The sequence below is a fragment of the Mastomys coucha genome, unplaced genomic scaffold (assembly GCF_008632895.1).
Source record: "Mastomys coucha isolate ucsf_1 unplaced genomic scaffold, UCSF_Mcou_1 pScaffold3, whole genome shotgun sequence".
NCBI lineage: Eukaryota > Metazoa > Chordata > Mammalia > Rodentia > Muridae > Mastomys > Mastomys coucha.
In genome coordinates, this window is record NW_022196909.1 from 25,412,336 (window position 1) to 25,425,613 (window position 13,278).

The following is a 13,278-nucleotide window of genomic DNA, read 5'->3' on the forward strand; positions in this document are numbered from 1 at the left end:
TTATGTACTGCGGTTTTCAGAACAATTATAACACAATTATAACAATTATAGCACAACACAACACCATCCATGTATTTGGGCCTTGATTTTTAATATCCTCCCTTCAGTAAATAGGAGAAACTATGGTAAGGAGTCACAACTAACATCCTTCATGAAGAACTCCCAGACAGAACCTTCATAGCTGTAAGAACACCATGGGAAAGAGGGACAGGTAGGTATTTCCCTTAGTTTCAAACAAGAAAATGACTTGGCCACATCAGAATCCTCACACCCTCATTCCCAGCCTATTGCCGTATCTTTTAAAGCATACTAATTTATTCGGGGTTTGATGTGTGTGAGGTCAGAGGGAAATTTGAGCAGACAGTTTTCCATTTCCAGCCTGGGCCTGATACTTGGGACTGACCTCAGATCATCACTAAATGTCTTTACCCACCGAGTCATCTCTCCAGAACCTTCTGAGAGGAAAACAAAAGCAAAACAGCAAAACTGATAAGGAAGGCAAAGTTAAGATGCTGTAAGAGTGACTAATGTCCAAAGGAAAGAATTACAAAATAGAGGGAGATATATTAATAATGGAAAGATCACCCCCACATTAAGAACAATAAATTATTCCAATAGTGAGGATGCAGCGAGTTGACTGAGAAATTGATACAGAAATTAATCAGGACACAGACCCGCTGAATTATTAAACCTCAAGAAAAACAAGGAAATGCCAGGACTCTGAGCAAAAAAGCGAAGTTCACTGCACTGGGAGGAAACTGCGATTCTGACCTTGGACTTCAGAGCTACACAATAGACCAGAGAGCTTGCTTTTTAACAGCAGGGAGCCACACAATCTGCTCTTGACACACATTTCCTTTTTAATTGGGAAGGACCTGTTATCACCCAGGCCATGAAAACACTAATTATCTCTCCCCTTTCTCTGCTTTCTCCTCCTCCTCCCTTTCTCCTTCTCTTCTTTGTTCTCTCCCTCTCATACCCTTTGCTTTGCTGTAGAGCCCAAGGTAACCTCAAATTCATGCTCTTCTTTCTTATGTCTTTGGATTCCAGGTGTACTCAACCATGCCCACCAAAATACTAATGCCAAGTTCACTACAGCTTTTCTGATGTGGAAAAGTTTTTTGTTTTTTTTTTTACATAAGAAAGCACCTCTATTATTATCTTACAAGAAGAAAATAAATTAGACAAATTGAAAGAGGTGGGGCAAATGGGGCCTCGATCAGTCAGGCATAAAGACAAGGGACTCAGCGGAGCCAGCCTCGTACAAACCTCTTAAAAGTGGAACACGAAAACAAAGCCAAGAATCTCCATACTGGCTGCAAGGAGGTATCTGGCGAATTTGCATGGAGTTGTGAGTTATGGATGGCTGAAATTCAGCTGTTTGTGACCGGTTGTGATGCTGTAAGACCCCCCCAGAGGTCTTACCCTGAGTGCGAAACCACACAGAACACAGCTTGATGACAGGTCGATGCAAAAGCAAGAGGTTTATTGATCCAACGAGCGTGGGGTTACTCAGCCTCGAAGGGAGAGTCAACTCCAGGCTTGGGCTGGAAAAGTACACACTTTTTATACCTTACAGACGGGCAGATTTAGGCAACAGGGCTAGCTGGCTTACTCTGATTGGTGCAACACAGGACAAAGGACCTCTTCAGGCATTGGTTGGCTTGCTCAGGGAGGCTACTCTTGTCCTGTTTAGTTAATTTCTTCCAGCTCTGCACCTGGCCTTGGAAAGTCCCTGGGAAAGGACGGAGTTGGAACGTCCCTTCTGGTGCTCCCTTAAGAGGGGAAAGGAACTGGGTGGCTGGGGAATTTTGTTTGGCATGGTCAGGATGACATTTGTGTTTTTTTCAGAATTCAACATAGGGAGGGGTAGAGGGTTTTTTCTGAGAACAGTTAATGCTTGTTTTGGCTGATCTCAACTTAGTCTGGTCATTCTGTCCCAGCATCCTGACCACCAGAACTTTGTTTTCACAATTTTGAAACTTTGTTTCTACATTCTCAGAACTTGGTTTCTACAACACCTGGCCATTTGTTACAGAAAGGATTCTTGTAAATTAGGTTTCCATTTGATTGAGTTATAAAGAAATCAAAGTAGGGCAGTAAGATGCAGACCAGTGGCTTCATACTTCATGCCCCACCCCACCCCCTTTTCCTTTAATTAAAAGTGTTTCTGGATCTGGTTCCTGCTCTGATAGACATTCCAGTATGTTGAGGTCCATAGAGACAGTGCTGGGGCAAGGGAAAGCCAGATAGGCACTGGGTGACTCTGTGCCTCAAAGAGGAAAATCAACTAAACACGGGCAAAGGAGAGCAGACTAGGCAGATGTCTCCATGTGCATCCGTGTGCAAACCTGCCAGGAAGAGCACGAGAAGGAGTCCAGGTGTGCTCCTGTCAGCAACTCAGAGTTCTGTAAGAAGTTCTCAGAGAGATGGGGACTGTGTCTGCTAAAGAAAGATGAAGACAGGGCCAAGGCTGACATGAAAACCTACACCACCCAAATGGGGGACCAAAAAGAAGTTTATGGACACTCCAGTGCACCCAAGTGGCCTCCTTCAGCCTTCTTCTTGTTTTGTCTTAAGTATTGCCCTCAAATCAAAGGTGAGCATCCTGGCTGGTCCATTGGTGATACTGCAAAGAAACTCGGAGAAATGTGGAGCAGCATGGTGACTAGCAGCCCTGTGTCAAGAAGGCTGCCAAGCTGAAGGAAAAAATACAAAAAGGACAATGCTGTCTACAGAGCTAAAGGAAAACCAGCTGCAGCAGAAAATGGTCAAAGCTGAGAAGAAAGGAAGAGGGAAATGAGGAGGAGGAGGAGGAAGAGGAGGAGGAAGAGAAGGAGGAGGAGGAGGAGGAGAAGGAGGAGGAGGAGAAGTTTGAAGAGGAAGAGGATGATGATGAATAAGTTGGTTTTAGTTCAGTTTGTTCTTGTCCATAAAGCCTTTACCCTCACCCCACGCACATACCTCACAGGTAAACCAACATGGTGGACACTAGAAATTTAAGATTACTAGCCTGAGAGTTAGAGGTTTACTTTATTTCTTTTCTTTTATTTAAGTGAGTAACTGGGTAGCGGAGGGAAAGGGGGGGAATTGAAACATAGAAAGCAGGCTCTGAGGTCCCCTGCTGTGGGGAATGCAGGCTGCTCTGAGTCAGAGAGCTGTCGAATGGAAAGCTGCCTACTTCTTGGGGGCAGAGATTGGTTGAATTGTGAATTTATGAAGTTGGGATTATTTGCTTTCAGGATAGATTTATATACAGATTTTTTTCCGAGTCACGTGGGGAATTTCGCCTGTGGTTCAGAACTAGGATAAGGAAAATTAGCCACTGACTTCAAGTAAAGAGGCCAGTGAACAGGTATTAACAAATAAATGTCTGTGGCTCCAGGCAGAGATCCAAACAGATAGATGGTATAACAAGATGGCTGCTCTAGGCACAGAGCTGAACAGAAAGATGGTATAAAGATATATTGCTCTGCTGGGTGGTGGTGGTGCATGCCTTTAATCCCAGCACTTTGGAGGCAGAGGCAGACGGATTTCTGAGTTCAAGGTCAGCCTGGTCTACAGAGTGAGTTCCAGGACAGCCAGGGCTACACAGAGAAACCCTGTCTCGAAAACAAAGAAAGAAAGAAACAAAGAAAGATACATTGCTCTAATAAGTCTTACAGGATACTCAAATTCTGTCTAATGTGGGCTTCTTGGGCATTATGGGTTTAAATCCTGCATGGCAAAATAGAAAAGGCCTAAGAACAGTCACATACAGTATTTTAGTTTACTTCATTTGTTTCAGATTGTTTTAATTTTCAAAATGGGTGTGATGTTGAGTTTTGTGGTTATATTATTTCTCTGGGAGAGAGGTCAAAATAAAGGTTTTTCTGGTTACTGGCTCAAGGATATGCTGATTTGGGGAAAAGGTTTTTGCTTTTGTGTTTTTAGAAAAGGTAATTAGTGTCTATACACCTTCCAGAGTAATATGGATCAGATTTGATAGAGGGAGACCCCCAGAGAACTAGATTCCAGAGAATCAAACAAAAGGGTTATCTTGATGATACTAAAATTTGTTTTGAGATTTGTATATTACAGAATATACAGCCTTGGTGAGTCTCCTTGTCAGACGTGCTGAACTGACCTGCTTGAATCCTGATGTCTCGGACTTTCAGCCAGATCCAGTCAGGACACAGACATCAGAGACTAAATTAATCATTGATGTGGTCTTTGTAAGGCCAACCAACTCCTGTTTTCCTATCCTTCCCCCCACCCTTGCTTCAAAAATATGTCAATACCCATATTCAGCTTGAAGAGGTTATGAAGAGTCGTCGCCCCAGTTCCTGGGCTTTGGGCTGGAGGGGGTTATTATAGGTTGTGTTTCTAGGAAATGTAGAAATGGTCCTAATTAGAACAGGGAGGAATAGCTAGAATTGATTGCATAGCCATAATCTCATTTGGTAGAAATCTTTTTAATTGCTACTAAGTTGAAGTTATAATTTCTTATTTTGGTACAGAATTTATTTTGCTGCAAAATCAAGGCTTTCATTGGTATAGCTTTCTTATATTGATGCTAAAATTTTAAAAGTACAGGGCTTAGACCCAGTCCTTCAATAACTGTTATTATAAACTGATCTGAGATGTTTAAGCTTGTGAGTTAAGGGCCAGATAGCAAATTCATGGCTCTGAGTTTATTGTTAGTGTGTCTTCAGATAATTTAATTAGAAATAGCTGAGGGTAGTTAAAGGATAACAGTCTAGTATCTACTTTACGTAGATAGTTTCCAAAAACATCAGAAATCCACAGAATGTGACCTTTAATGTTATTTATTCACTTGTTGAGACAAGTCTGCTCCTAAGAGCTTCCTATGTGTGGATTCAAAGAAGCAGCTGAACATCTTATCTCCACGTGATGCTGCACATTTGTGGCCAGGTAGCCACTGGGCAGAAAATTGCCAATCTCTCCTGCAGACCTGTACTGTTCTTGAAAGGACACAACTTACAAGTTAGAACAGCTTAGATCTGCCAAGACAGAATAGGCTAGTCTTTAATATTCCTGTATCTCAAAGGTCTGTCAGATGATCCTGGGCCGGAAGGCTGAAGACTGAGGCTCCAGCTTCCTGACTTACTGGGGCTGTACAGTTAGGCAACTCTCTACAAGTTATCTCAGTTCTGGAAGCTGTATTAGGCTTCCTATATATTTTCAGTTAATGTTGGTCATTCTCAGATTTCTGATGGGGTTGAAAAACTACTTATAGTCTCATAGCTAACCCAGCCTATTTACTTGAGAGAACAGATTTGAGAGGATGGTTCTCAGATGGCCTAGAATCTAAAGCCAGGACAGAAGTCAAGGTAGAATCATAAGTCTTTTAGTTTAGGATATATGAGAATGTTCTATCTTAGTGTCATATATGATGGACTGGGTGTTAGTTCTATCTTATACTTTATAAATTACAAAATGGTAGTAGTTGTGCTCTATTTATATTTGAGAGAAAGGTTTTGTTTTTAATTAGAACAGAAAGTGTTCTATTTGTATGTTGATGCTAATTCCACTCTCCTGGGAGGGGCTGCGGCCAAGGAGTGAGTCATACTCAGGTGACTTCTTGTGAACAATCCCCTAATGAATAAAGGAGCCAATCACTGGGCGAGTAGGCGGGACTTCTGGGTTGGAGAGGGGAAGAGAGGAAGCAGGAGAGAGTTAGGTCTCTTTGGACTGGGACAGCCTGAGGACAAGAGGTAGCTCCAAATGTCTCCCAGTTTCAATGGCGGATCCCTCAGGATTCACCACCAGAGGATTTAGATTTAATAAGGCTTACAAGACTAGGATTTTAGTTGTTGCACCCAGCAATTGAGTTACATTGTTTCTAAACTAAGTTTGAGTTGTGTTTTCTTTCACAAGGTGACTCGACTGGGTTCAAGAAAGAAAGGTCCGGTGGCAAAGCGTGGGTTGGCCTGATGTGCACCACAAAGGCCTGGGGGGTGTTGGCCCACCAGTAGGAACTTAGCGAGCCGGTTGGAGAGATTTTGGAACTCTGAGTCAGAGTCTCCATGAGATAAAAACAGGTTGGCCATTGTCTTCCAGTGCATGGCCAGCCAGGCTGCTGGGGCAGTGAGTGGCCAGCACAAAAATGGGAACTTGCCAGTTCATCATTTTTAATATTTCCCACAACACCTTTTAAAGAAAACAATTGAAATGTAAGGCCTTGAAAGATTTGTTTTAAACTATACAGTGTCTTTTCTTGAATAGTTAACACTCTATTGAGTGTATCTTTAACAAGCCCTGTCCTGGTGGTATTTGCAATACCCACTAACTCTGCCTGGTACAGTCTGGGGGTTGTAAACTGGTATGGAAATTTAAAGCAGGTTCTTGTTAGAGCACAATCCAAGTCAGTTATATATGTGGATGGTAGTTCTGTGTTTGTTTGATTGATTGATTTGTTTTCATCTTCATTTGTCTCTGATGTGGCTTATATGAAGATAATTGGTGGTTTGTTAACCGAATACCACTATGTATTTACATTCGGAGTGCTTCTAAGTAAATACAATTTTTTTGTTTGTTTGTTTGTTTTTGAGACAGGGTTTCTCTGTATAGCTCTGGCTGTCCTGGAACTCACTCTGTAGACCAGGCTTTGACAATAACTTGGGCATAAGCCCTAGTCTACTTTTCTAACAGCTGGCCTGGCTACCTCCCCAGTCGTGTACCCCAGATACTCGCTGCTTCTCCTGGCAATGTACTCGTGGTCCATCTCCCCTTATGGTGGCCTCCTCTCTCTATCCTCCTTCCTCCTCCTCCTCTCCTCTTTCTCTTTTAACCAGGTCATTCCCAACCCACCTACCTCTAATCCCCCCAGTAATTGGCTGTACCCAATTGTATTTACCTAATAGTTTTAAATCAAGGAACAAGGTTGTGAACATGAGAAGTCACTCATAGGTCTAGACCTTCAGGTATAGAATTTAGCATTACAATATACATCAACAGACTAAACCTCAACACACTCATACACATAAAATATAAATATAAAAATATTTTAATTGCAAAGATAGTGATGCATCAACACAACAATCAGAACTTAAAAAGAGCCAATGCTATCGTATTTTCTTTAGATCTTTCCATCAATAAGTCCACAGGACACTGACTATCACATAAGCTTTTATTCTGAAGCCTTCCCTGCTTATGGATTCCCTATATATAAGGAATGTTAACCTATGTTCAAATGCTTGAAATACATTTTGAATCCCTATATAATTTGAAATGAAATGCCACATTAGTAAATACCTTTTTTTTCAAATTCACTTTTTTTTCTGGTGAATAATTTTTAGATTTTGTGTGTGTGTTTAAAGTATGCATGTCTATGTTTGTCCAAGTATGCACACATGTGTATGAGTCCTGTGTCAGTTGCCTTCCTCTATTGTTCTCTCTTAGTTTTTAAAACATGACCAGACACTGAACCTGGAGTCACTAGTGGCCAGATTGGTTGGCCAGTAAGCTCGGGGATCTGTGTGTCCCCACTAGTGCCCATGGGTTAATTAGGGCTACACATGTGCCCCTCACAGGCTGGGGACCTGACCTAAGGTCCTCATATTCACATGCCAGTTAACTGACTGAGCCAGTTAACTCTTCAACTCCTGCCTGAATCAAAAACAAACAAAATAGGTCTGAGGTGGTACGGTGCTTGCTTAATATATGGAGAGTCTTGGGTTTGGTTCCCAACACTGGCATGGGGAAAAAAGAGAAGAGGAGAAGACAGGAGAGGAGGGGAGGGGAGGGGAGGGGAGAGGAGAGGAGAGGAGAAGAGAGGGAAGGAGAGGAGAAGAGAGGAGAGGAGAGGAGAGGAGAGGAGAGGAGGGGAGGGGAGGGGAGGGGAGAGGAGAGGAGAGGAGAGGAGAGGGAAGGAGAGGAGAAGAGAGGAGAGGAGAGGATAAAACAAATCCAGTACCCCACATAGCCATTATCCAGACTCAACAAATATCAAGGTTTTTCACAGCAAAGTTTGAAGTTAAAAGCAAAACTGTCTTAGTTAGGGTTTTACTGCTGTGAACAGACACCACAACCAAGGCAACCCTTATAAGGGCAACATTTAATTGGAGCTGGCTTACAGGTTCAGAGGTTCAGTCCATTATCATCAAGGTGGGAACATGGAATGGCAGCATCCAGGCAAGCATGGTACAGGGGGAGCTGAGAGTTCTACATCTTCATTTGAAGGCTGCTAGTGGAAGACTGACTTCCAGGTAGCTAGGGTGAGGGTCTTAAGCTGACGCCCACAGTGACACGCCTACTCTAACAAGGCCATACTTCCTAATAGTGTCACTCCCTGGGCTGAGCATATACAAACCATCACAAAACAAAACAAACAAACAAACAAACAAAAAACTGAGCTTACTACTTAGCCCACATTCATCTACATACAAAAACCTTCTGAGGAAGACAGCCATGCCCCTGCTCTGTGTGTGTATCAGACTTCACAAATATCAACCTCCTCAAAGAGCAACAGTCTCTCCATCTAAGAATCTCACAGATCCCGTTCTCTTGTCTGGAATGCTCAAGACTACAAGTATTTCAAATTTCAGAGCTGTCTGAATTTCAGAGTCCCTCTTATGTCTCTGTGACAACAAAATTACCTAAGAGTTCTCAGAGGCGCTAGACCATTACAATGGGCGTGGCATGACAAAGGAGACAGCGTCCTGAAGACAAGGATCCGAGGGAATGCAGGAAGAGTTCAGACAAGACACAACCACAAGGACACACCACTGGTGAAAGTCCTACTGGGCCAATCTCCTACTATTTACAACCTCCCAATAACATCACCAATAAACCCATCCAAGAATGAAAACCTCTATCTATTCATTAGGTCAGAGCTCTCAAGACCCAGCTGTCCCGGGAGAGTGGAGTCACAGGCACTTTCAAAGGTTGGATTCTTCCTACTCCTCCTTATTCAGCCAACCTGGCAAAACTAACCCTTCTAAGAACTTGTATTATAGAGTATCTGCTCTCAGATGCCAGAGACTCCCCTATAAACGCAGGAAGTTGCTCATTCTCCTGATGGTACTCCATACCCACTTCCCGGGGGCCAGTCTCAGTGTGACAGCCCCTGTGGGTTATTTCTGTTAAAGAACACAAAGTAACAAGTCACCATAGATCTGTGTGAATTAGCCCTGGATTTTGCTGGCTAGAGGAGGACTCCCCACAGTTATACTGCAGGTGGTTTAACTCATGAACTTCTAGTTATTTATTTTATTTAATACTAATAACTTTTTATTAACACATTTTACACAAGTTCTATACTTAGATAAAGGAAGATTTTCCCCCTTTCCTTTAAAAAATGTAATTAGTAATTTAACATGTTCCTCTATTCCACAGGTAAATTCAAACAAACTGTATCACTCATAATCCTAGCTGAATAGTATAATTACAAAAAAAAAAAATCTCAACAGGCTTGCATATCCATCATAGACATTTTCCAAAGCAGTTTTGAAATCTCCTGCTTTGTTGGGCACCGTAGCGAATGCTTCCAGATTCTCCTGGTCAGAAAGAGCAGGCAGAGGTGTTGTAGCTGCGCATGTGTGAGCCTTGAAGACTGTAACTCTCGAATCTTGGCTTCCTGTGCTATCTCTGTACTCCACAGCAGGGAATGAAACCATTCTCAAGCACAGGCTACACAATGAATGATTCAGCTATTTTGAAATACTATGGAATGCCTCCGTTTAACTATAAAGTTTTGACAACAGATGATACTTTAATGTAGGTTTCAGTTTGGCTTAGCATCTCAAACTCTTGAAGACCACACACATACTTTTCAGGACAGAAGAACCTCAGGTTATCTGGGAACTGGAAGCAAGTAATCCCTTTATTTTTGCAAATGGGGAAACTGAGATCCATTTTTTGTTTGTTTGTGTCTGTAGATCTGTTGTTGTTTTCTTCCATGAAGGGCAACACCTAGTTACTGTACTAGCACTGAATAAATACTTCATGCAATAGATTTTAGAATTAAAATATGAGCGGGGAAACAAAATAGTCACTAAACTCAACACCAACAGGCACCAAAAATACTTTTTCAAGGCTGTCACTAAGTTTAATTGCACTTTGCAAGCGTGCAAATTGAAACAGAAACATCAGGAAGGTGGGTAATTTTGTTATTTTTGATTCAATTTTCTTTTAAATGTGGGATTCTAAATCTACTTTCCATTAATTTATTAAATGTTTATTCTTTTAGTACTTACTAACAGATTTTTTTTTTTTTTTTTTTTTTTTTTTTTTTTTTTTTTTTTTTTTTTTTTACTTTTCCCGGATGTTACCTGGCTACTAAAACTTCCCTCCTGGATCCTTGTACTGCATTTTGATACAGTGTCTTTGATCTTTTCTACAATAACAGAATCTCAAAACTAAACCGCTAAAACCGACCTTGATGATGACATCTGGGGTTTATAAATTTCGTTCTTTCTCTGGCAAGGGGATCCCCAAGTAGAGAGAGCAGGTCAGAGTCTAGCTGCCCTCTGACCCCAGCAGCTGCCCCACGCCCTAACTGCACGGATCCTAGTTGGGGTCCTTGGAAAGGAAAATGCTGCGGGGCATGACTCGCCCATGATGAAACCCACACCTGCCAGGGCCCCAGGATCGGTTTTTCCTCTCGAAATATTTTCCTTGGGGCACCAGGTGCCTAGGGCGCTGCGAAGGTTCTGGAGCGCTGGTCTGGCAGCTTCGCTGGGGGGAGGATCACTCGCTCTCCCGCGATCCCCGAGCCACGCGGCGCGCACTGGGCTCCAGGGCGCGCGCACAGGGGGCGCGCATCGGTGGTCTGAGCCTTACCCCGTTCCGGGTCCCGGCCATCCTGCGAAGTTGCAGGGCTGCCACTCCCGCGCGTGGCTCTCGGCTTACCTTCCCTGCCCTCACGCCTCTCCCGATGGAGCCCGCAGAACTTTCCAGCCGGGTGCGCAGGGACTGGCGGCTCTGGTGGCCCGAAACCCACGACCCGAACCGCTCTCGCCCCGCTGCCCTCTCACTAGCGCCGGGATCCAGGACGCGTCCTCTCGCTCCTGCTCGAGCCGGGCGCAGCCGCCCGGAGCCGCTCCCAGCGGCGGGGACGGGCTCGGGCGCGCGCTCCGAGGCAGGCGGGCAGCCGGCGGGCAGCCAGCGGGCGCCAGCAGGGTGCGGAACTCGTGAGACTCTAAGTTGGTAAAGACTCACAGTAACCAGCCTTCGGACCAGACCCTGGGTTACCCTTGGTGGAGAGTGATGGAGTTGAGCACCAGCACGGAAAGCAACCGTCTGCCTTCCCACCAGGCCACAGACAAGATAAATCACCAGAGAGGTGTGGGATATATAGGTGTACTGGACAGAAAAGGGGCAGTGGGTAAATAGGTTAAAGGGGGAAAAAAAGATAAAGGACATAGATCATCATAAAAGACAAATAAAACACAAATGCCTCATAAGTTCAAATAATAGGGGGGAAAAGGCAATTTAAAGCAAGTCTCACATGCATTTTTGCCTCTATGAAGTTTTTATTTTGTTCAGGAGGCCAAACTACTGTGAATAAATAAGGACATGACCTTTCTAATGCTTGTTTGAGGAGGTTTTTTTTTTTTACTGTGGATGCTAGCGGAGTACAGCCAGAGACATCTGGAAGAGTCTAGAGCAGGGAGAGAGAGTAGCACACTTGAATATGAGCTGCAGACAGAACCAGGACATGAGAAGGTGGCGCATGGGGTGGGGGTGAGGAAGAGAAGAGAAGACTAGAAGAGATCACCGAGAGCCAAAAGCCAAGAGAAAGAATGACCGAGGTGTCAGGGTTCTGTAGGGACAAGCAGCTGGGCGAAGGAAAGCAAGGGGTAAAGAAGTTTGAGGTAGAGGGTGGGGTGAGAAGAGGAGAGACTAGCCACGGAGGCTAGCTAGCAGCGTAGACAGTGCTTTGATATGCTAATGGACACCGCAGATAACTTTCCTTTGGACCTGACAGATTGGTAGAGGAAAAAAACGAGCCAGGCAACTTAAAGATTTCAGTGACATCGTTCTTGCTGGTTTTCATTTTATATAACCATTCTGGTAGAGATGACTCCAAGGAGGACATTTTTTTCTCTCCTGTCTTTTATTTGTTTTATTAATCAGGTAATTTGTTTGTTTTATTAGCTAGTTCATTTGTTTGTTTGATTTTTTAGTTAGTTCATTTGTTTATTTGCTTGCTTGCTTGCTTGTTTTGAGACTGGGTCTCTCCACATAGCCCTGGCTGTTCTGAAATCTCACTGTGAGGTTCAAGCTGGCCTCAAACTCAGAGGGATCCACTTGCCTCTGCCTCCCCAGTGCTGGGATTCGAGGCATGCACCACCACACTCAGCTCATTTTTCTGTTTTAAAAACATGTATTATCTCTGTTTATGTGTAATGCTGTGGGGGAGGGGACTGGAGGACGAAGGTCTTTCACCTGGGCCGTGATGCATGCGCCAAGGGATGTGCAGTGGGTGTCGTGGCAATGGACGCAGGAGTGGCGCTATTGTTGTCTCTGGCTCTAGGAGCTGGCTTATAAAGAGCTTCTGTCTGTCCAAGGATGTACTGCATGCTAACACCTGTGGCTTGCTTCTAAACAGTAACTGTGGCAGAGCTGACTTATGGTGGCCACTACTGTGACCACAATCTGTCATAAAAGGCTCTCTTCAGCTATCAGACTTTCTATAGAGACCATCCTTTCTGGTTTGGTGTAGAAAATGGCCATGATATCCCGCTGTGAGCAGGCGTGGTGGACTCTTAAGAGTCCAGAGGCAGCCTCTAGCCAACAGCCTCTTGTCTATAAACCAGTGATAATGGATTCTGATTGTAAGGTTAAGTGTCCTTGGAAGTTGATTCTTCCCCCACCAAGCATCCAGGTGAGAACATCAACTAAGTGATGTCTCAATTGTAGCTCTGTAAAACTCAAAGAAGACTTAGGACCAAAGAAGTCCATGCCAGGCCCCTGACTCATCCCCAGACTACAGTTCCTTCTATGGTCAGTGTTGTGTAAGGATGACTACTTGTTCTTCTCTCTTCCCCACATGCTCGTCATTACCTTGACTACAGCAGTCTCTTTGAGATTAAATACCTGCTGGAATGGAGCCCCAGAGGCATAGGATTCTGGGTCTTCTAGCTGCACAAGAAGAGACGCCTTCCTCCTGTCCTGTCCTGGGGGCTTTGCCCTGGACTGGTGCTAAGCTGGACGACAGCTCTGCTGACTAGCTGCCCTGTGATGTGAGGAATATTTACGGTAAAGAGTAAGTCCCAGGGAAAATACTACGCCATACCCCAGTCCACAAGTCTCGGTGTACCTTTCATTTGA

The 13,278-nt window shown here is 44.0% G+C and overlaps 1 protein-coding gene across 3 annotated transcripts in view; it reads right to left on the reverse strand.

Annotated features, from left to right (window-relative positions):
* Positions 1–11,135, reverse strand: part of Popdc3 (popeye domain containing 3) — a 29,665-nt gene extending 18,530 nt beyond the window's left edge. For 2 of the 3 annotated variants that reach the window (XM_031347529.1, XM_031347528.1), the window contains exon 1: positions 10,855–11,091. The gene's annotated coding sequence lies outside the window, so the exon portion shown is untranslated. Of the gene's footprint in view, positions 1–10,854 lie in introns of all 3 variants that reach the window. The other variant, XM_031347526.1, reaches the window with a different exon arrangement.
* Positions 11,136–13,278: the final 2,143 nt, after the last annotated feature.